Source organism: Cyprinus carpio, unplaced genomic scaffold (genome assembly GCF_018340385.1).
Source record: "Cyprinus carpio isolate SPL01 unplaced genomic scaffold, ASM1834038v1 S000006694, whole genome shotgun sequence".
Taxonomy (NCBI): domain Eukaryota; kingdom Metazoa; phylum Chordata; class Actinopteri; order Cypriniformes; family Cyprinidae; genus Cyprinus; species Cyprinus carpio.
Genome location: NW_024879306.1, coordinates 500,345 through 523,364, shown reverse-complemented (window position 1 = coordinate 523,364; position 23,020 = coordinate 500,345). Strand labels below are relative to the sequence as shown.

At 35.3% G+C, this 23,020-nt stretch overlaps 1 pseudogene; it reads right to left on the bottom strand.

The window, feature by feature from the left end:
* Positions 1 to 4,029: 4,029 nt before the first annotated feature.
* Positions 4,030 to 23,020, bottom strand: part of LOC122144473 — a 44,790-nt pseudogene continuing 25,799 nt past the window's right edge.

Genomic DNA, 23,020 nt, shown 5'->3' with positions numbered 1-23,020 from the left:
GTTACAAAATCCTCCCTTAGGTAACAGGCCAACTAAGGTACTCTTCTAAAAGAAGCAAACCGACTTGTAAGCAGTATTCGTTTGCTGTATACAGCCTATTTAATGCATGAACACGTTATTAATGTGACACAAGGACACATACACTCTGACCGATATTCGAGTGACCTTTGCCCTACTTTCCCTGTGAGGTTGTATTAGCTAGCAGACAGATAAATCTACAATTTAAAACATGAATCGTTGCAACCATGGGTAATAACAACTTAATAAGACCGTTAACATGCTCTCGGGTTTACAGAAGCAAAGGTTTACAACATTTAGTTAACGTTCGGGTTACATGACAGTGAAAGTGTGACTGTAGCATTACCTTGAAGGGAATATCTACAGGCTGGAAACATTTATGGAGCTGAATGTACGATTGTGAACCTGGTCAAGTGCTCCCCGTTGTTTTCCAGGTTGAGTTTGGACAAACAGATATCACCCAGGTTTACCCTGTTACAAAATAGGTTTCATAACAAACTCAAGTTGAGCAGCGCATCTGGAGAGCAGCTCGGAATGACGTCAGAAAAACGCGCCGAGGGAAAAAAAAAAACTGCGAATGACTGCTAATCTTAAACTCATATGGATGAGAGTTATTCGGTGCTTATGATAGCAATGGGGAACTGTCATTAAGTTTAGCTGTCAGGGATTTTTTTTTTTTTAATTTTTTATTTTAATTTATTTATTTATTATTAAGTACACAATCTGAATAAAACAAAATGGCATTAGTTAGCATACAAAAAGAAAATAATCTGGTATGGAAGGTTTTATGAAACATCATAAAACATAAAATTAAACAATAATATAAAAAAATATATATAATTACATCAAATTATATAAAACAAATTAAATAGTTTCAATGCCTTTTTCATTTTAACAAGGGCGTCTGGAGAAATGTTTGAGATCATTTCTAAATAAAATAAACAATGGGAAACAATTTTGAGGACCATTACATATTTGTTTTTTGCATTGTCACTTCATTTTATCATTATATTTGAATATATTTAAAATGTTTTTTTTTTTTTTTTTTTTTTTTTTTTTAAGTTATTTCTGTGATGGCAAAGCTAAATTCTATGAAGCCATTACTCCAGTCAAGTGTTATATGATTCTTCAGAGACTATATAGACAGGTTTCATTAGGTTTCAAATGTATTGGCAGGTTTCATAAGATTCACCCAAAAGTATGGCAAATAGTCAGTTACTGGAGATCTGTTTCCACTTAATTAGTGTGCAATAGGGCAGAGGATTTCAATCCTGGTCCTGGAGACCCACCGCTCTGCACCATTTTGTCTCCCTTATTTAAAAAACCTGATTCAGATCATCAGTTCATTAGGAGAGAGATCCATGAACTTAGCTGAGTGTGTCAGATAAGAGATACATACAGAATGTGCAAAGCTGTGGGTCCCCAGGACCAGGACCAGGACTGAAAACCACTGCAATAGGGTCACCTAGTTGTGTATGGTTTGTGTATGGTTTGATCTGGATTGTTTTTTCAGTCCGACATGTTTGAGTCTCCAGAACCAGGCCTGTGGTTGAGACTTTCTTGAATCAGCTAGTAACTTGGGTCTTTCTAATGGACTGTACGGATCTATTTCTCCCAAGTGAATCATTTAGAAACTTCTCCCAAATTTAGAGGCACAGGTGACTTTGGCGGAAAGCAAAATATCAACACCTTCACTGACATACATTATCTGATGTAGTAAGTTGAGAAGCCATTGCATTCAAACATTGAACATTGAAATACCAAGAAAAAAAATAATAAATATATATATATATATATATATATATATATATATATATATATATATATATATATATATATATATATATATATATATATATTATATTTTTTTTTTTTTTTTTTTTTACATTCATAAAATTAAAGGTAATCTCTGAGAATGACCAAGAAACAGGATTTTCTTGAGGGAAACATCCTCAGTGCAGGAATTTATTTGTTTTTTAAGTTAATGATCACAGTTGTAAATTAGAAACTTGAAAGAGATGTAATAGAGGAGCACTGTGAGAGTGTCACTAATGGTGTTTTATGAATAATTAGGTGACTGCTCTTGGGTCCCTAAAGTAGAGTCATTCAACATAAAAGCCTGATATCTCAAGCAGAAGTACATGTACACTGCTCAGAGGTCATTATATTAATCAAGTGGTCTTTTTAGCTGGGTGTCAGGTCATATTTCACCACAAAATAAAAAATGTACTATATTTTAATTCAATGTTGCATAAATATAATCATATATATATATATATATATATATATATATATATATATATATATATATATATATATTCTCATTGTTCTAAAAGGTGATACTTAAAATCATTACATTGAATTTTGAATCATTATTTTTTTTATTATATTTCATCACTTTCTTTACAGTTTAAATCTGTATTGTTAAATACTGTCATGATATATACTTTACTATTCCAATTACTTTTTATTCCAAGTTACAGTGCTGCAAATGAGATTTGTTTGCGTTACAGTGATAAAAACCGGAGTAGAAAACATAAAAATAATGTCACAGTGTAAAAACTTTTAAAGGTCCTATACATAGCTTCAGTTTCATCATCATCATATTTTTTTTTTTTTTTTTTTGACTGAATATGCTCATGCTCACTAACATGTGCAAGATTCATCCCACTTTATCTTTATATATTAGTCTCTGAATGAAGATACCATTGTGCAGGCAGTCAGACAGTTTTCAGATAGAAATATTCAAATAGGGATGAAATCAATTATGCATGGGTTTCTATTTATACAGTGAGTTATTTCCATTTCCATAAAAACTGTACACTAAACATAGTCCTACTGATGATCCAAGAATAAAAACATGGCAACACCGAGAGGACATTTGCACTGTGTTCCTCCTGTGGTTTTGAAAGAGAAAGACGATTAAAATGACTGACAGATATCTCTAATTAAACCACCAGGCTCTGTACCGCCTTCACACCTCACAGTTTAAGGAATGATATTTCATATGGAAATCGAAGAGCTCCTACAACATCTGTTAAGACCCTGAAAAGTGCTTGAACCAGTTTGGCTAGATAAAAATAATTCTATACAATATATATGTACATTTTGTACAAAAAGCAGCAGGTATTAACATGCTACACACATTTTCAGATGGACAAGAAACACATCTTAAACACTGAATAGCTGCACACCAGTATTAACATTGAAAAGACACAATATCATTACAACAAATGGGCAAAAGTCAAATGGGTAAAACACACTGATGGCAAAACACTAAGTAAACACTTTTATTATTCAGCTGTGTCTTTATTTTCTCTGTCATTACAGACCCTGCGGATGAGTCACTACTTGTAAACAAACTAAGCCTTATCAGTGGCTTATCAGTACAATACAATCAAATGAATTGTGCTGTTATGTCCCTGCTGAAAAGATTAGCTTTGCTGCCCACTAGCAGTAGCATGTTGCCTTTTGAATGCTAGTGTGCTGATGCCCCTACAAAACTTCTTGAAAAAAAAAAGAAAAAGAAAAAAAACAAACGATTATGTCATCATTTACTCTCTGTCGTGTACAGATGTGTTGCTCTGTTTTTTAGTTTGCTCGTGAGTTTGAAACAACATGAAGGTGGAATGAAATAATGAGAGAATTATAATTTATCTGACTGAACAATCCAGTAGCTCTCCTTTGGAGAACCACACAGACCAGCAAAAATCAGCATTAACCAGCAAGTCTTTTCAGCAAGGCTTGCAAACCAATGGCTCGTTGTCTTGTTTTCCCTTTGCATTCTCCTAATATGCTCCCAACAAACACACAGTCAGTCAAACTCACGATGGCAAAACAGTCGTTATAAATGCAGTGCATCATTATCATCCCTGCTCTGAGTGAGGACATTCATGTAAACATCCACAAAATTACTATATATATATAATTACGATATATATATATATGCATGCCCTGTCAGAATGAGCCCACGGCTGTGAGGCATGAGGTGATGCTGATGGCAGGACACCATCAGACCATTTCATAACCGATCGACGACCCCTCCACAGGCAGTAACTGGGTGGTATTGGACATTTCAGATGGATGCGCCAGGTAGTCTGGGGTTGCACTGAGTTTTGGCTATTTTCTTGCAGAGGCCACATTTCCTGCCATGTAAAGGAAGGCAGATGAGCCGGGTGGCTGCTGAGGAGGGGTCTCCGCTGCCTGTAGTTGGACCACACCTGCAGCAGTGTCTCTTTGAAATGGCCGCGTGGTCAGCGTGTATAAAAATGGGATTGAGAGCGCTGTTGATCGGCAGAATAAAAATGACAAACCCACGAGCTGATGGTTCCTGCAGAGGGTTCATTCAAGAAGAGGTATTGGGGAGAAAATTATTCATTGAGAGTTGATATCATGTCATTTCTTGCTGATTGTTTTTATTTGAAAAATCATTTTGGACAAGGCAGTCCACTTCTCAACTGCCCATTAATTATCTCTGGAAATATCACCATTCAAAAAGAGAATAGGAAAACTATGATCTTTCAGTGAAATGCCCTCTAAAAATATAGCTTGAATTCAGCAATCATAATGAAGCACAGTGTCATTTGCCCAGCAAATGAGGCCCATTTGAAAAGAGCATTCAATGGGCCTCAGTCACAAAGCATTCGCACACTTGAATTTGTGCATGAAATTTGTGTATAAATGTTTTCACAAGCAAATCCAAGATTCACCAAAATCACAAAAAACTAATTCTATATTTACAGAAATATGTAGGGACATCTGTAACCAAACATAAAAAAAAAAAAAAAAAACATACTCTGAGTGGCTTTATAATCATGTTAAGCTGAATTGTTTTAACTCCTGTGCATACGAATACAAAATAATTCATGCAATGGAGAATAAGACCTAATGTTTTTGAATACTGGACATACTTTGACACAGACACAGTTCATCCAAAAAATACAATTCTGTCATTATTTACCCTCATGTTATTCAAAACCTGTATGACTTTGTTTCCCCAGTGACACACAAAAAGGTGAATTTCTAAATAAAAAGCTCCATAAACATAGTCCACATGACTTGTGCACTATATTTTAAGTCTTCTAAAGCCATAGGATGGCTTTGTACAAAGCACATCTTTATTCCAGTTGTTTGTGAAAGGGGTGAACAAATCATCATTTTGAGTCAAATCTTTGAATCCGCTGAACCAGTTCCAAAATCTGTGTGAAAGATTTATTCACAAAACTCTCAATGACAACTTTTTAAGTTTCTCACACAAACTACAAGTCATTACTTCAAATGACTAGGAATATATAGCCATAGGAACTATGTTAATGACAGTATTATGGTGCTTTTGCAAAATTTTTGAAGCTTAAAAGCTCCAGCCCTCATTCATTGCAATAATATGCAAACGAATGATCTGTGAATTATTGGAATTATTGAAAAATGCCTCTTTTTGTGTTTCACAGAAGAAAGAAATGCATATAGGCCAGTAACAATGTGAGGGAGAGTACGACTAGTAGATAATGACAGAGAATTTTCTTTTCTCTTATAATTCGTAAAGTGTGAAGTAACACTGTTGCAGACCCTTTGTATGACATGAAACCGTTTAGATGCCTATTACCATTTTACTCACTTACCAACACTGAAGAAAAATAAAACTGCGAAAATTTACTATAGCTGAACAAAAAATATTGATGTCAGCTCAATATTAAGACTCTAGAAGCGCCTACTAAAGCGAAGGAAAAAAAACTTTTTTTTTGTTTTTCTTTTTAAATGGACCACTGACACACTTCACCAGGTATTTCAACCTCCAGAGACGATAAGAATCGTGAAGTATGAAAACTGGGAAATCCAGCACAGCGAATCGGTGATGACAATGGGAGAAGAAGACGGTTTGGCAATGGTCAGCTTCTTTCTTAATGTGGTTGCTGTATTTGGTCGTCTGTGTCCCTGGTTCTCCCATGGATATTGTAAAACATGCTTCCATAAGACAGTACGATGATGAGAAAAGCCACCAGATTGAGACCTATTTGGAAAAAGGATATTGTTTTTGACATCATCTATGAGCAACTGACATAGCATTCTATCAATGTGAAGGATGACCTCATAAGACAAAACAAGAAACCCCACAACAGTACACTTTCAGGTCAAGAAAGATTAAGTTATTTGTTCGAAGTGACTGGCCGTGCTGGAAATCACCACCTTTCCTCAAAGCCCTCAGTCGTCTTCCCCAATCTAAACTTAGACCTCTCAGTGTGACCTCTATCACACAAACAAAATTGAACACAACACAGAGAGAAACAATTTCCTAATCAGGACAAAAGAATCCCAAAACAACTCACTCGACTGCTTTAAGAACAGGAAAGTTAACAACTTTTTGAAAGAGGAATTCTAATGCCTCAGATGTTAAGAACATTGACCACCCACTTATCCAGCTGTCAAAGTTCCAGACATGCTTTTTCTATTGATTTTCTCCAAAGGGAATCATAAGATACTTAAGCTCTGAGATGAGGAATAAATATTTTTTATATATATATAGTTAATGTACTTAACATTTTAAAGTAGATTTAATATATATAGTTGTATGAAACTATGATAATATTTCACAGTATTACTTTTTTTTAACCTTTAGTAATGCCAGCATTGGTAGCATAAGCCTCAATTCTTGTTTCATAAGATTCATATATTCTAAAACTATATAACATAAAAAGACACTTAAGGGTGTATGATTGAATTGGTTAATGAAATGTTGAATTGTGTCTGACTGGTGGCTTTAATTAAAACCATATTGTTACTCATTAATAAATGACCTCAGTGCTTCATCAATAGGTCTGTCTTAAATGATTTAACACAGAAATCATTAAAAAATACATTTTTCTATAGATGAAAATGAATGGGATTTTTAAGGCTAGAACCTGCCTGTTGTGCACTATTGTCTAACAGAACATCTTTTTGAACACGATTAAAGGATTCTCACGTACCCAAGAAAGATCACAATGGAGTAGTGATTTGTGCTCCGAGACAGTCTCTGGCTGCTCAGAGCTGCCAAAGGGAAAACAAACGCCATTAGTTCCATTTAGAAGTTTTCTGAAAACCCCTTTACAGACCAGAGGCAGGAAAGCATAATGAAGCCCAAGAGCCAGTATGACCACCAAAATGGTAACAGTGCGTCTGCGGGCCGGGGGTCAAGTATCGAACGGGTAAACGATGCAGATGTATTTCTCCCAGGTGAGGTAAGTGAAGAAGCAGAACTGACACCTCAGTGGAGAGCATGGTCTAGAGATCCAATCACCTGACAGGGTACAACTATCCATCCAGGCCTGAGCGTGTCGGTTATACTCGCCCCTCCGAAATCTTAAGGTTCATATGCGCCAATCATGAAGAGATTGAGACACCCATCAGACCATCTGCACCTGTGTAGTAGAGAAAGAGCTTGTAAGCTACACAAGGCATATACTTTTTATTTTATGAGTTACATGTGTATTTTACATTTCAGGAAATATGTGGTAGTAAATTACTATAATATAATAATAGACATAAGCGATATAGCACCGTGTTTTGAATATAGTCAATACACTGTAAAAACTGCTGAAATAAGTGTTTCAGTTGAATTAACATTATAATTAATATACAGTGCCCTCCATAAAGGATTGGAACAGTAAGACAAAATTTCCTTATTCTCCTCTGCTGTGGAGTCAAGCCATTATGCAAATATGATTAAACGATGACTATGCGACAAAAAGCACCGAATTTGTTACATTTTATTATTAGTCTTCTTTGTCGACACATACATGTATATTCGTTTTCACCAATAAAAAGGACAGCACTTTTCGAGTTCATCCCCGACTATTTGATGTTAGCATAAGTATTGGAACAGTTGAATTTAAAGGCAGATGTAAAAGAATAAAAGCTACCGTATTTAGTTGCAGATCCCTTGCATGCAATCAGAGCAGTAAGTCTGCAACCCATAGACATCACCAGACTCTTGGTCTTTATGCTTTGAAATGCTTTTCTCCAGTCTTTAATGGAGCCAATTCCAAACTGTTGCGTGTTTTGGGGAGTTTCTGTCTTTAGTCTCCTCTTCAGCTGGTGAAATTAATGGTTAATATCGGATTTAAATCTGGAGACTGATTTGGGCACTCCTAAGAATTTTACATTTCTTTGCCCTGATAAAGCCCTTGACTGAACTGGCAGGGTATTTTTGGGTCATTGTCCCCTGATCCAATATGAATGTGCTTTCTAATAGTTTGGTGGCATTTTTCTTGAAATATTGGTACGCCAAGATGATTTGTACACCTTCCAACATTTATTCTGCTACCTTCATCATACATTAAGGTCATCATTAAACTTAAGGAGGTCATGTTCTAGAGGACCGCCATACAAATCCCATGCAATGACACCACCTCCACCAAGATTTACAGCTGAGGTTGTATGCTTAGGATTATTGCAGTTTCCCTTTTTGCTCCACCTTTTGCTTTCCAATCTCTTAGATAAATGTTAGATCTTTGTTCATCGGTCCATCAACTCAGTGCCAAAACTCTACTGGCTTCACATTTGTGAACGAACTCTTGCCTTTCTATTTTTGGTGCTCGTGTAGCGTCTGTAAAGTCTGGGTCAAATTCTCCCTGTGGACTGTAGATGGACAGAGAATCACCACAGCGTTCCGAGGTTGTTGGTGAGTTTGACAGAACCTGGTATTTTTAGGGTTCCTGGTCACAGCTTTTTATTATTTGTCTGTCATCCACCTACATGTTTTTTTTTTCTCAGCCGATAAGGTCTTCGTGGTTTTGCTGATGTCACCCAGTTAGTTTCCAAACTATTTGCTTTCTCCATTGCCTTTGTGTTTTTCCTATAGTTCTAACTGACTTCTCTTTTCCTTTTAGAATCGCAAATTGCTTTCTTGTCTGTCAGAGTTGGCTTCCCCGTATTCACCTTGTTTGTGTTGTGTCATCAGCGAATGCCAGACGTAGAATGTCAGAAGCAATAAATATAACTGATAAGACCACATTCCCTGCTTTTAATATCTGAAAGACTTAATTCAACAGGAGACACAGCTGATCATTTATAAAGACCTGTGTGGCAACTGATCCAATACTTATGCTCACAATAAGATTAGGGAGAAGTAAACGCTAAAGTTTGCGTGCTGATCGTCTTAGCTGGTAAAAACATCTGTGGGTTTATCACCCCAATAATAAAATTTGCCATTCGGTAGTTTTTGTCTCATATTCATTTTTTATATAAGATTCACAGTTATCTTGGACTCCCACATCAAACAGAAACAATTTTGTCTTTCCTGTTGCCAAGGACTTCAGGAGGGCCACTGTATATAGAGCCAAGTACATCTTTGATTTTTGTCAAAGCTGTAGAATCATTTTTGCAGTACAGTTTGCATTAACCATTTCCTATGTCTAATAAAAAATCTCAATGAAAACTGCCGGCAGGCTTGAAAATCCAAAAGCCTTTATTTACCATGTTCTGCTTTCAACAATCTGACCCATTTCCCCCCTACCAGGGACCCTAAAATTCAGCGCATTTCCACCCATAGCCATGGTAACCCGAGACCTTTTACCCAGGACAGTCAGACGGACACAATCAACTGACAACAATATTGAGCAATCTAAGGCACAATCATCTACTGGTTAATCGTTGGAGCATTTAACACATGGCAATGTCCCGTCAGACGAGCAGACCATGCCTGAAGGCTGACAGCTAGGGTCATAATGATCATCTCAACATTCAGTTGTTCTTAAGATGCTGCAATTTGCAATGACCAGCTTCTATTTGTGGAGAGTTGAACGGACGTTTTCCCAACCAGAAATATAGAGACAGGGAGCCAAAGATGTAACAAGGTTTCAGCAACGTTAACTATGTGTATAAATAGAATAACCACTAATAAAATGCATTGTAACGTGATATATAATTGTTTAAAATCTTATATAATAATGGAATAAAATAACTTGCGTTACGTCCCATAGTAAGCATACCTAGTTTTTTATTCTCAGTCGATTGATAAACATGAACTGTACGGGGGCTACATCTAAGGTGTGACATATAAAACGTAACAAATTGGCCACGGAGTAATTGATTGCTATTTATTGTTGATGAGGTCCCATCAATTTGAACAACCCCCGGCCGACCTCTCTAGAGGAATACAGATGCCCTGTGCCACAAACTTGATATATGCTTATTTTAGGCCATATCAAAAGAGCAGAAATCAAAGAACTGCTTTTTATTCAAGAGTTTTGCTATTTCTCTTTGAGAGCAGGCAGCATTTTCTGTGTTCAGCAGTGGTCAGTTTTCCCGAAGCTGAATGAATGGGTTGAATTTTCATGCAATCAAAACAGCAAGAACATGTGGCGGCACTTCAGTCAAAGAGAGAAACAATGTCAGGTAAAGACAGGCTCTAACTCTGCTAGGAGCTGCCTATTGATTAGGCTAGCATTCTGGGGGGTTTCTCTAGAAGGCAAACACCATCGACTTGTTGAACTGGAACAGATTTTTTAACTGCAATTTAAAAAGATGAGATTTCTTTTTTCCTCAATCTTAACAAGAGGAAAGAAACTTGAATTTCCAGTGAACTGTGACGACACAGCATATTTTAACTATATTCATGACAGGCCTAACATAATATTTTTGAAAACAATGCTATATGCAAAAAAAAACAAAAAAAAAAAAAAAAAAAAAAATAAAAAAAAAAAAAACCCCAAAAACAAAATGCCCAGACAGGTCATGCTACTAAGTATGTGTGAACTTGTTTATTGCATAATCCACTGAGATGTGGAGCAGCATATTGCAATTTCAAATAACAGCATATAGTGCCCCCAAAATGTATTCCACACACCCTTCGTCAGACTTTTAAAATGCCTGCGATATTAGGATTGCCAAAAAATGTTCCATTCTTACAGCATAAAGAGATGCTTGCACCATGGCATGGAGCTTGTTCTCAGCGCGAATGTAGGATCTCGATGCAGATCACAAAGATGTTGCCGAAGCATTGTCGTTGCCGAGACTACCAGACGAAGGACACTCAGCACAATGTGGGCCAAAGGTCCTACGAAGACGAGCTTCCATCCGTATTGTGCTTTGCAGCGGCGGCACGTGAGGCGCATAGCCACAATACTGAAACTTTTTTAAACGTAGTTGAAAAGAGAAGACAGACAAAGGAGAAAGAGGCACAATTGACAAACACAATCAGAGCCTCATTTTGGTTCTATCATGACATGCTAAGGCACACAAATATGAGATTTGTTTAGGCTCACACTTTTAAAAACATCTCAATCCTGAACGGTCTATTCTATCCTGACAATGTAATTTATAACATAATGTCCAAAAATGGACTTATTCTACTTAAAGTAAATGAATAATAATTACAAAACAGTAGCACAGACAATAAAACAGTCCGTTACAACCACGGACTCCCTTCTTCGCATTTAATTACACTACATAATCGATCAATAGCCCCATATGTTTAATAGTCAAGTATCGAAACTGTGTAGTAGTGGTAAGAAAAAGATGCAATATTCAAAAAACACTTTTGGAACAAGGACCAACTATTGTTATCCTTGACTAAACCTTTTTATCGAAACAAGATGTATATAACAATAATAAATGTTCGAAAAACTTTACACTCTCATCCAGATATTATAATATTAAGATTATTAAATCCTGCAGACGCAATGATTGTTAGTTCAAGGCAGCTAAAGCAAGAAAATAATGTTGAACAAATTAAAGACCTAATGTAAAGTCGTACCACATAACACAGGCATATATCATTTTTTTTTCAAAATTCTCTTCTGGCTTTTTCTGCAATGCAAATTAAATAGTCAGATGCTCAAGATTATTTTTCATTGGGTTGTACGTATAAGTAGATCTACTTATTATTAGAAGAGGCTATTACCACAATTAATCTGAAAAGAAATGTCTCTATATGTCAATCCTTGAGGTTGAATATATATATACTATCAATCTAAATAGATATAAATCTTCTATTAATAAAGTATTCAACATATTATTAAATAGGCCTACTGCTTAAATTTTATAAAAACCCATTAAATATCATATTTTACAGACTAATTCCATATACTGTTGACAGGGGTAGTGCAGATAAATCAATACCATATTGGAGCAAAGTTGTACACCACCATCAATAAACGTACATTTTTATTTTCTCAAAAGTCAATCGGTCGACCTATCATAATCAGTAACTATGTTTCGCAGATACATTGCATAACAGTAATGAAAATTGTAACAGAGAAAAATCTTGAATCTCTTTTATGGTCCCCTCACTGCTTCACTTGACCACATGTAAGTGCTACTTGTGTGTGTTTGGCTGTAACTCAAGCTGTCATATGAGAAAGCTGTTTAAAAGGGGAAGACAGGAGGAGGAGAGAATCACACTGAACAGAACTGACATAGTTCCAGAAACAGCAAGGATGTCTTGAGTTGAATTTCACAGTCAACAAAAAACAAGCACACTCTCAGTCTCAATCTGAGAGGAAACATTGTAAATGACTTGCAAGATTCATCGAGTGTTCTCATTCTTCACAGTGTGAATTATATACCGCAAGATATGCAAAGCAGAAAGACACAATATTGGGTCTTCAAGTAGCTGAAAAGATTGAAAAGGGAATTGTAAACACTCCAATATATATTCCAGACATCTTTTCTTTTTTCTTTTTATGTTTTCAGGCAAATCAATGCCAATTACTATACCAGGTCATGGAAGAAAATGATGACAATGGACAATTAATAGAAAACAAATTATTAGAAACAATTTATGGGATTAGAACTTCTTTTTTTATGAGGATTTTCCAGAGAGAAGACATAACCGCTATATTTGTTTAATATTTAAAAGTACAAATAATTATAGTGATATCCAGCTGTCAGGCAATTCAAACAGAATATCTCAATTGCAACACCTATTATTCAACATAAAAAAATGGAGATTTGAATAAGATTTCAGAAATTGAGCAAGCAGTACTTAAATAATGTTGTTATCAAAACTTTCAAAAAGCAGCACTCACATGTGAGTCAGGTTCTTGAGATGTTCAAACATCTTTCTGTGAATGTTCCCAATTTCGATTCCCTCAATGCTCCTGTGACACAAAAAAGCTTTCTCTCAGGGGTTGCTCTTTAGAAAACCACTGTCATTAGCATTTCAGGATTCATTTTACAATGCTTTAGCCCTCTTTTCCCTTTTCCTCTCTTACAAATATGCAGTTTTGTGCCCAAGATGCTCTCTGGAAGTCTTTGAAGTATGACCTAAAAGCAGATTGTTTTTCCTCTGCTGTGTAGAGGGGAAGACAATGTTCACGGTGTGAAGTTTAGGTAGAACTATTGTGTTGCGCTGAAAGGGGCCCCGCAAACAGCACATTACTAAAATTGCAAGCTATTTTTGTGGTGTCTCATGTGAATAGTTTTTTTTTTTTTAAACCAGAGAGGCATAAAATGAGGAAAGGGCTTGTGTGTGTCTTAGTTTAGTCACAATATTCACTGTGCAAAGTTATAAAAATGCATTACAACCGTTTTAAAACATTCTTCACACTTCTTCCTTTATTTGTGCTTTAAAACCTTTTACTGTACATCATTGTAGAAAAGGACTTACAGTGACTTTAACTTGTGCAGCTTGTTAAAGTGGTCCACACGCAGGTCCATGATGGGGTTATATGAAATATTCCTGCAGACAAATAGGAGGCAAGAGTGAACTGATTTGAAATACTTTTCTAATGTCAGAATTATAATTTATGATGTGTGTACAGCCGAGGTGTTTTGTCTGACAAGGCAGGGAAAAGCCATGTAAAAATGTTCTGTACTGTATTATTGTATTTATTATTTTTAGAAGTGCTGAAATAAATAAATAAATAATCATACACTGCAATTCAAAATTTGATCTTGGTAAGAATTTGTAATATAGTACTGTAGTCTCTTATGCTCATCAAGGCTGCATTTATTTGATCAAAAATACATTAAAAACAATAATATTGTGAAATATTATTACAATTGAAAATAACAAAAACAGTTGATATTTTGGGGAAACTGTGATATATATTTTTTTCAGAATTCTTTGATGAATAGAAAGTTCAAAAGAACAGCATTAATTTGAAACTGAAATGTTAAATCTTTTGTAACATCATAAATGTCTTTACTGAAATCATTCTCATATGCTGATTTGATGCTCAATAAACAATTAGCAGTAGTGTAAACTGGATGAGGTTTTCATATGACTTGGGTTTCATAAATAGTATGTTAACAATCAAAAAAACAAAAACAAACAAATAAACAAAAAAAATATTTAATTATAAAAATGTATGATAAATGTTATTGCATTTAAAGGCTTAACCTGGACACAATATGACCATCAAAGGAACTGAAATGAATTCATATCTGGCTAAAAATAAATAACAATTTTGCAGAAGCCCTGGCATGCAGACATCGGATGCAGTTTGGAGTTGTTTGTAATGTGTATCTAAATGGAAGACTCACAGCTGAAGCAGGTCTCCAAGATTGACAAAAAGATCAGTAGGGATCACTTCAATTCTGTTACTGGACAAATCCCTGTGGAGAGAGAAAATATTCATGCCTTTTGCATTCAAACAAGCATATGCTGACAGAAGTGATGAGCAAACTCTTTGATGACTGACGTCCCCTAACTGGTCGAGCTGGATGGGAGTAAGACCAACACACACTTTGAAATTGATAAGGAAATCCATGCAAGGATGATTTATTTTATTTTATTTACTTATTTATTTTTTGCTTAGCTTCTCAAAAATTGAACAGAAATGGGTCACGACTAAACTCCAGAGAACACACTTGTGGTGATTATTTTGGCAAACATTTATAATTGGAATGGAATGCCTGAGAACTCACAGCTACGACAGTTACGAAGCCTCAGAGGAGAAAGCTGCTAGTGGATGTCACTAATGCGGTGCCGCTGGAGGAATCTGCAAATAAATAATAAAAATAAAAGATGATAAATAAAGACAAGAACATTTTTTCTTTGGAGGACAGAAACCACATTGCCCGTTCAGAGGAATGGAATGTGTAGGAAATACCAGGGGTTGTTTGGTTTATTGGGTGTCTAAGCAAGTATTGATATGTAATTATTTTGGATTTATAGTTCTCATTATTTTGTAATCTTTTGTAATTAATGTAATGAGTGGTGGATAATTTTTTTAACTTTTAGAGATCATGTATATGTAATAGAATATTTCTTTGTAATATATAATGTACTACAATAATGTTTAATCAAATACAAAGCAATAAACTGGCGCCACCAACATATTCAAATTTATGGAGAGAATTTCATCCCAATGATTTTATTTATACTCAATCTTGAGCATTCAGCCAATATACTACACAGACAGCTAACAGCTAGATCAGAACAGACAGAAATAATAAATGAATAGACTTTTTTGGGGGGCACAAGACCCGATAGCTACACCTACTTGTAATGTTCAACCTCAGCACCTTTTAGATGGCCGCGACGTTGCTCCACGAATAAATTGATTTCTAAGTTATAATCTGACGGAGGAAACTAACGAATGTGCTTGAATGGTGGCCAAACAACCAAACATCCAAATTTGGGCTCAGTCACGTTGGGTATATAAAAGTCCATTGGGCAGAGTAGTCTTCATTGTTAACCATATAAATTGTGTGCAAGGATCGCGAGAAAGAAGAGAAATAAAAAGCAAATATATTATATAGCTAAATGACTACTTTCATGAGGTTAAAAAGTACTGTTTTTTTACTTCAGAAATGTAATCAAGACAAAGTACAAGTAATCAGTTTTAAATACACTGTGAGTAAAGTACAAGATCCCAAAATTAATAACTAAGTACAGTAATTAAGTAAAATTACCAAGTATTTACATCCTGGAAACACAGGAAGTAAACAACACGTCAATGGGGATGACGTTACAAAAACAAGAAAAACAGAGGTAGGAGATCTGACCTTTTATCAACAGAGCTCAGTGTTGCAAATAATCAGTGTTATTTAAGTTATAATAATTAAATAATAAACAATAATAAGTAAATAATACCGTATTCTGTCATAAATGAAGTCCACAAACACCTCGCTATTTTTGCTTTAATATGGTAACGTTTCCTGTACGTGAAGTTTAAATGACAAAAGCATGATAAGTCTATTCTGCTCTGATTTTGCAGAAACAGTGATTAAAATGAAAAAGCTGAGAACGGGAGAAGAAAATGGTTTCAGCCCTACAAAATATGTCTTCCCTAAAAATCGACCTAAGTTTTGGGGTGGGTTTTGGCAGGAAGGATCCTCAACTGATAGCCATAAGGAGAGCAGGGTACAAATTGGCGTCCCCTTAATGATTAATTTTATTTCCACGTAAAAACCATACACGAACAAAAAAGTCTGCTCATCGGGCAGATTTCTACACATTTGGTGTGGGAAAGTAATGAACAGTGAAAACTGAGAAAAACTGCCTTGCCTTGGCTTCAATCCATCCAATTCTAAAACAATTTTGACGTTTAAACATTCCATATATTCCATCTACAATTCCTTTCCAGCTACTTTATAGCCATAAATATTTGTATATGGATTTTGGGGTGATTCAACATATGTACATGTCTGTTAAAAAGTTAGCTTTGAGTAGGTCTGTGCCATTACTTTCCCTCGCTGATGGATCACATGGCAGATGAGGAATAAGTTATGCGATTGAAGCAAATGAATACTCAAATTGATTGAAGGGAAAAAAACAAGAAAAAAAAAGAAGGTTCCAATTTGTTTTTTAAAAACCATTATAGCAGATATAAAGGCAGCTAAAAGGATACGTAAAAGGAGTACCTATTTACTTATCTCAGCAAGGCGCCTTTTACCTCAATGGAACCTGAAAGACCCATTGGGTACCCTTTTTTTTTAAATACTGGATACATACACAAGCATCTGATAGTTAAATGCGCAGCAGGAAGAGAGGAAGAGAGGATTGAGCAGCTGTAGATGGAGGGTGGGAAACCATACTCACAGCACGGTTAGCATGTTTACAGGACCTGAAGGTCACATTTCCCACAGTCTCATCTTATTTCCCTCAACATCTCTGCAAACAGAAATAGAAAAAAGAGGGTCTTATAAAAACTGTAGGAAAAGTGTAGGAAAAGAGAAAAATACAAGCCACTTTCTTCTTGATAAAGGATCTGCTACTAGGAAGACTAAATCATTTAAATTAAAGTCAAAAGCCAAATTAAATTTATTTTCATAAGGTCTCTCGATAAGATTCCAACCATGTAAATAAAATAGTTGCAAAAGTATTTTTAATCATGACAATGTTGTATTCAAACTTACAGCCAATTTATGCGGGCATCTCCAGGCACATTCAGCAGCTTTGTGAGAGCATTGTTCAAACAACACTCTGAAACTACACACAAGCAAAAGGCTTTATAAGACAAAGTAACACTGTAGCACATTTTGAAACCAAATAAATAAATAAATATACAAAAAAGTTGGTTAGAGAAAAGCTCTGATGCATTTGTTAAAATATAAGATTTACATTTGAAAAAAAGACGGGAAGATGAGTCACCAAAATAGCAACAGGCTGAAACTCACAGAAGCACTAAGGGAGCGCAAACCAGAGAAGGTCAAAAGAGGAGAATGTGAGAGGAATATTGTTGTTCTCACAGAATCATTCAGGATAAAAAAAAAGGAGCAGCTCATTAAAAAAAAACAATGAAGCGTCACAAACTGAAGTGCTTTGTCCAATACTTGTTCAGGGGACACTAACTTGTGCATAAGGGCTATGAATCATAATTCAATGGCATTCAATTAGATGTGTGATTGAAGTTCAATCACTCGTGATCCTCAGTGACTGCTAATGACTGCTAAATCGCTCCTGATATCGCAGAAATATTATCTGTTTTGTGCTGTCTAGATTGTCAAAACTCAGCATTAAGAAAGGGTTTATTGACTGACACATGCCACTGCAGTTATTTGATTTAAAGCAAAAAAAAAAAAGCACTGAATGAAAAATCCATCTTTATTAAGCTGACATTTATAAAGCCAAATGGGAGAATGACCAAAAAACAAAGAAACAAACAAAAAAAAACAAACACTTACAGCCATCTAGATTGGTGCAAATCCTGGAATACATCAGGAAGTAGGGTAGTGATTCGATTATAACTGAGATCCTGAGAAAATAAGATTTATTACAGCTGTCTGAGAGTAGTCAAAAGCATTTTGCCGAAAGAACAAAAGCAAAAAAGCTAATTAAAGTATCTATCATTCACTGTAAACCTCTTCGTCAGTCTCGGCAGTGAGGCTGATGAAAGTTTTACCGTATTTGTAGAGACAATAGAAATGTCTTCTGCCAACTCACAGTCTTGTCAGATTGTAAAGACCTCTGAAAGCACGTGGGTGCACTGCTTTAATCCGGTTGTGCTGGAGATACCTGAAATTCTTACAGGAAAAAGCATTAAAAAGCAGAAGGAGAGAGAGAATTAACACAAAATATTACTGTATAATGATGTTCCAAAGGAGTGGAAGAAATTTGAACACAGTTCTGCTCTTGCTTTTTATACAAGCCTGTATTTTGAACTGGGCCTTTAGAAAGGAAAAAGATAGGTAGCATTTTATTGATTGATTGATTTACTTATTAAGAAAATAATCCTGAAAGATAAAAAATACAGCAAAAACTGTAATATTGTGAAATATTATTACAATCTCACAATAAATAATTTTTTCATAAAATGTAATTTACTCCTGTGATGGCAAGCTGAAGGTTCAGCAGCCATTACTCCCAGTCTTTTTGAAGAAACTGTGAAGCATTATTATTATTATTATTATTATTATTATTATTTTCAAAATTCGTTAATGATTAGTTTAAGGAACATAATTCATTTGAAACACACACACACACACACACACCCAAATATATATATATATTTCTTGTTTGCGGGTGCGTGTTCCACGTTCGTGACTCAGTCTGAATGAATAATATAATGGTGCTAATGGGAAGACTAATTTAAAAAAGTAAAAAACTCACACAATTAGATATTACCACTTTGTTACATGAAATGGCCTGAAAATCTTTGGAATTTTTAGCGAGTAAGCAGCTTGGTGAAATTTAAAGTAAATCTTCATGTCTGCGACCAATATTTACTGAGCTTTGGTGACTGATAATCCAACAAATTGTAAAAACAGTTAAAAATTAACTAGATTAAAAAGAATAGTTGAAAATAAGTTCACAAAAAAAAAATACATACACATACACTCACACTCACACACACACACACACACAAACACACACACCCTCACACACACACACTCTCACACACACTCACACCCACACACACACGTATGTATAATTTAAATTGTTCTTGCCTTGAGTTTGTTATATTGGAATAAATGTAAAATGCTTTAAAAACACTAACCTGATAAGATTCTACTTGGCTTTAAAGAACAGAATATTGATAAAAATTGTTAAAGTTAAAATATATTAAAAAAATTTTTTTTTTTTGTCTTTTTTTAATGTTTTATTTAATCAAGAAAATGTGACTGGGACATCATAAAAAAAAAATAAAAAAAAACTAATTTCAGAATATACAGTATATTTTGTGATATGACATTTATAAAAAAAAAATATAATCACATAAATTTGTAGTGTATAATCTCATAGACTCATGTTGAAAAATATATTGGGACATATATCACATATTGGACCATTGGAACTATCCTATCATTGAAAACTTGACGTGCATAAGTTTTTTACTTAAGCAAACTCCTTAGCAGCTGTATAACAAAGCACTAAAAATGATTTAGAATACTAAAAGCAACCATATAGCAACACCCCAGCATCACAGTGCTGAAATATGCATCAAAAGAAAAGAAAAAAAGAAAAGAAATCTCTTGCCGAGATTACGTTTGTTCATACAATGAAGCCTCCATCTGACACTAGATCAAGTATGGGGCTCTTGGGCGAGGACAAAAAACTATGGGGCTGATTCTGTTTGAGTCGCAGCTGGCACTCCTGAATGAGAAACCAGACGACACTCACAACCAACAAGCATGTCAGATTAAGACAGGCAGACAAATTCTACAGCTGGAGAAAGAAAAACATTGAGCCATTTTAGTCAGGTTAAAAAAAAAGAAACACTCAAGTTCTTCAGTTCTGAGTGTGTGTTGGCTCAGCTGCTGTGAAGAGCACTGAATGTTTTATTCCACAGGGATTGTTTAATCTCACTCAACATCTCTATTTCACACACTTCTCACTATGATGGCACAGTGAGGACAAGCAAACAATGTTTTGTGAACATCTGCGATAATGCCAAAACGGCATTCATAGCATTAAAGCATCCATACAGTCCAATGACAAGGAGGAGATATACTTAGTAACAGGATGAGAGGGGCTCTTACCAGCTTTTGAAGGCTCTGGTACATCAAGACATGTCAGCATTTAGCTTCCTCAGCCGGTTCCTCTGCAGGGACCTGTAACACAAACAAATGAAGCATTCCAAAAATGGTTATTAAAAGTACATAAAAGTACACAAATGTCCTGTTTTTATGAATAATCAAATTAGGTATATAGTGTTCATATATTCATATAGTCTTATTCTTATCTAGAAAAGCAAAGTTTGTCAAGAAAATGTTTGTTTTAAAGGTTTGGGGAAAAAAAGTTTTAAATGTTTATAGGCCTTACAGACAGACAGAAAAGTAGAATGATTAATAAAAAAGAAACACAGATGATGATGATAGATAGATAGATAGATAGATAGATAGATAGATAGATAGATAGATAGATAGATAGATAGATAGATAGATAGATAGATAGATAGATAGCATCTGTGCCAAATATGTTGAATGTCAAAAAATACGATGTGACTCTGGTCTGCTTCATTTTTGATAAACTCTATATATTCAGGAGAAAACGCAAGACTGAAAGGGACCATTTGACTTTATGAAAAATCTGAAGTTATGTTTTCACTTAATAAAGAGAGGCTGTTTTAAAGCAATGATTTCATGAGACCTTAGAGAGAAGCACCCAGTGGTGTACTTGAAATCTGAGAGTGACATTGCATTTTAAAACAACTTGCCGCATTCTTCGCATTACTGAAAGATAGACATGAATTTCGCTGCAGAATACTAATGAACAGCAGAAAATCAAACAGAGCCGCAATACAGGAAATGGGGAATTAATAAGAAGCCGCTTCAACTGATACATAAATATGCATTTCAAATCCACATTAAACTGCTAGACAGGTTTATATGAGCCAGCTATTATGTGAACAATGAATGAAGCTTCACAGGTATGTTGTGTGGAGAATAATTCTGGAACAATTACCTTTTAATGGATTATCTCATTTTTCAATGCTCCAAAATCACAAATGAAAGGCACTCAGAGTTAATTAAGACTCAAAGTCGAATACATCATACTTGTTTCAACCTTCTCGTGTTTTTATAAAGTGCACGTTCAACTCTATAGAGACACTGATGTTTATTATCAGTCACTCAACAGGAAAAAAAAAAAGGTACAAAGCTGTCACTGGTACAGAAATCTAAAAGTTACATCTTTGTATCTTATTTAACCCTAAATGGGACCTTAAGTTACTTATTAGGACTTTAAAAGTACATGTTAGTACCCTAAACAGTACATGTACCATTTGAAAGGGTACTGCCCCAGTGACAGCTTTTTTACATTTTTTTTTTCTGGAGTGTACATATTCATCATTTGGAGTAAAGCAAAATTTTCTGTGCAGAGCCTTGGCATCTCATGCATATCCGAGGAGTCACACAACTCAGCAAACTGCAGCCACACTCCACACACCGGCCATGAAACTCACATCATGGTGAGCATTAATGGATACCGTAGGGACGTCTTTAAAGTGAGCACCGTCACAGTCCAGCTCCAGGTCCCTGCACTGGCATTCAGCTGGGACGGTCCCAAGCACTGCGTGACAGAAAGGAAGAGATACAAGAGGGAGACGTACAAGACAACATTTTAAATATCCCACTTAGTGTTGAAAAGTAAGTTTGCATTACAGTTTGATCTGCCATTTAATTAGCAATACTTAACATGTGAACAGTCATGTTTGAACTAATAAGCACTAAATTAGTTTTTGCAAACTGGTCTAAGTCAGCTTGGGTTAAGGATAAGTTCCACCAAGATTTCCCAATTAGATTCATTTGAGCTCTCAAGAGAAATTAAGTCTTTAAAAGTCAAGTGTTTAATTCAACGTTAAAGTAAGTTAAAGTAAGCCATTGGTAGGCTCATTACACCAAAAGGTCCGACCCATTGCATTAATTTGAGGCGAGACTATTTCATCCTTTGACCAATTGCAGACAGTGGGAATGTTTTATAGTTTTTTTTTTTTTTTTTAATCACGTGTTACAAATACTTGAGAACAACAGGAATGTAACAAAACATACAATAGGGGGACCTTAATACAGTGTCTATATGAAAATATTAAAATTGTTTTTAATTCATAGAAAATTGTACAGAGTCAATATAATTTGACTATTTTAAAGGATATATAGCAGGGTTTAAGGATATATAGCAGGAACAGTTACATTTATGAATATGAAAAAATATGGTTTATCACATACTGTTTTTTTCTGTCATTCATGAATCGTCAGCAGATAATTAAACGTAAGAAACACCAGATTTTGTGTTAAAAGTGTATTTAAGTGCAAAACTGAAAAGCAATGTGTGTAATCTGATGGTGTCAGCAGTTGGATAGTTCAATACAGTCTGCCAGACAGAATTAAGCCACACAAGACACGTCTTTATCGCAGTTAAACAGAGCAAATGGTTGCCCTAAAATCCAGGGAATGTAAGAGCTTCCGACAGGCCATCTGTGGTCCAACACATTGTTCCAATACAGCCTTATCTGTGTTAAACATTGGAGAAGGATGTGAAAGCACAAAGACAGAACAAAAGATGCAGCAAGGCGACAGCAAGAAATCGAACTCCGACATTCACCAGAATGGCCCACGGTGACTAATTTGGGAGAAGAGGAGAGAAGAGACACCGGCAAAGCAGACATGGTGCAATAATAAAGTACACGCTGTCTTC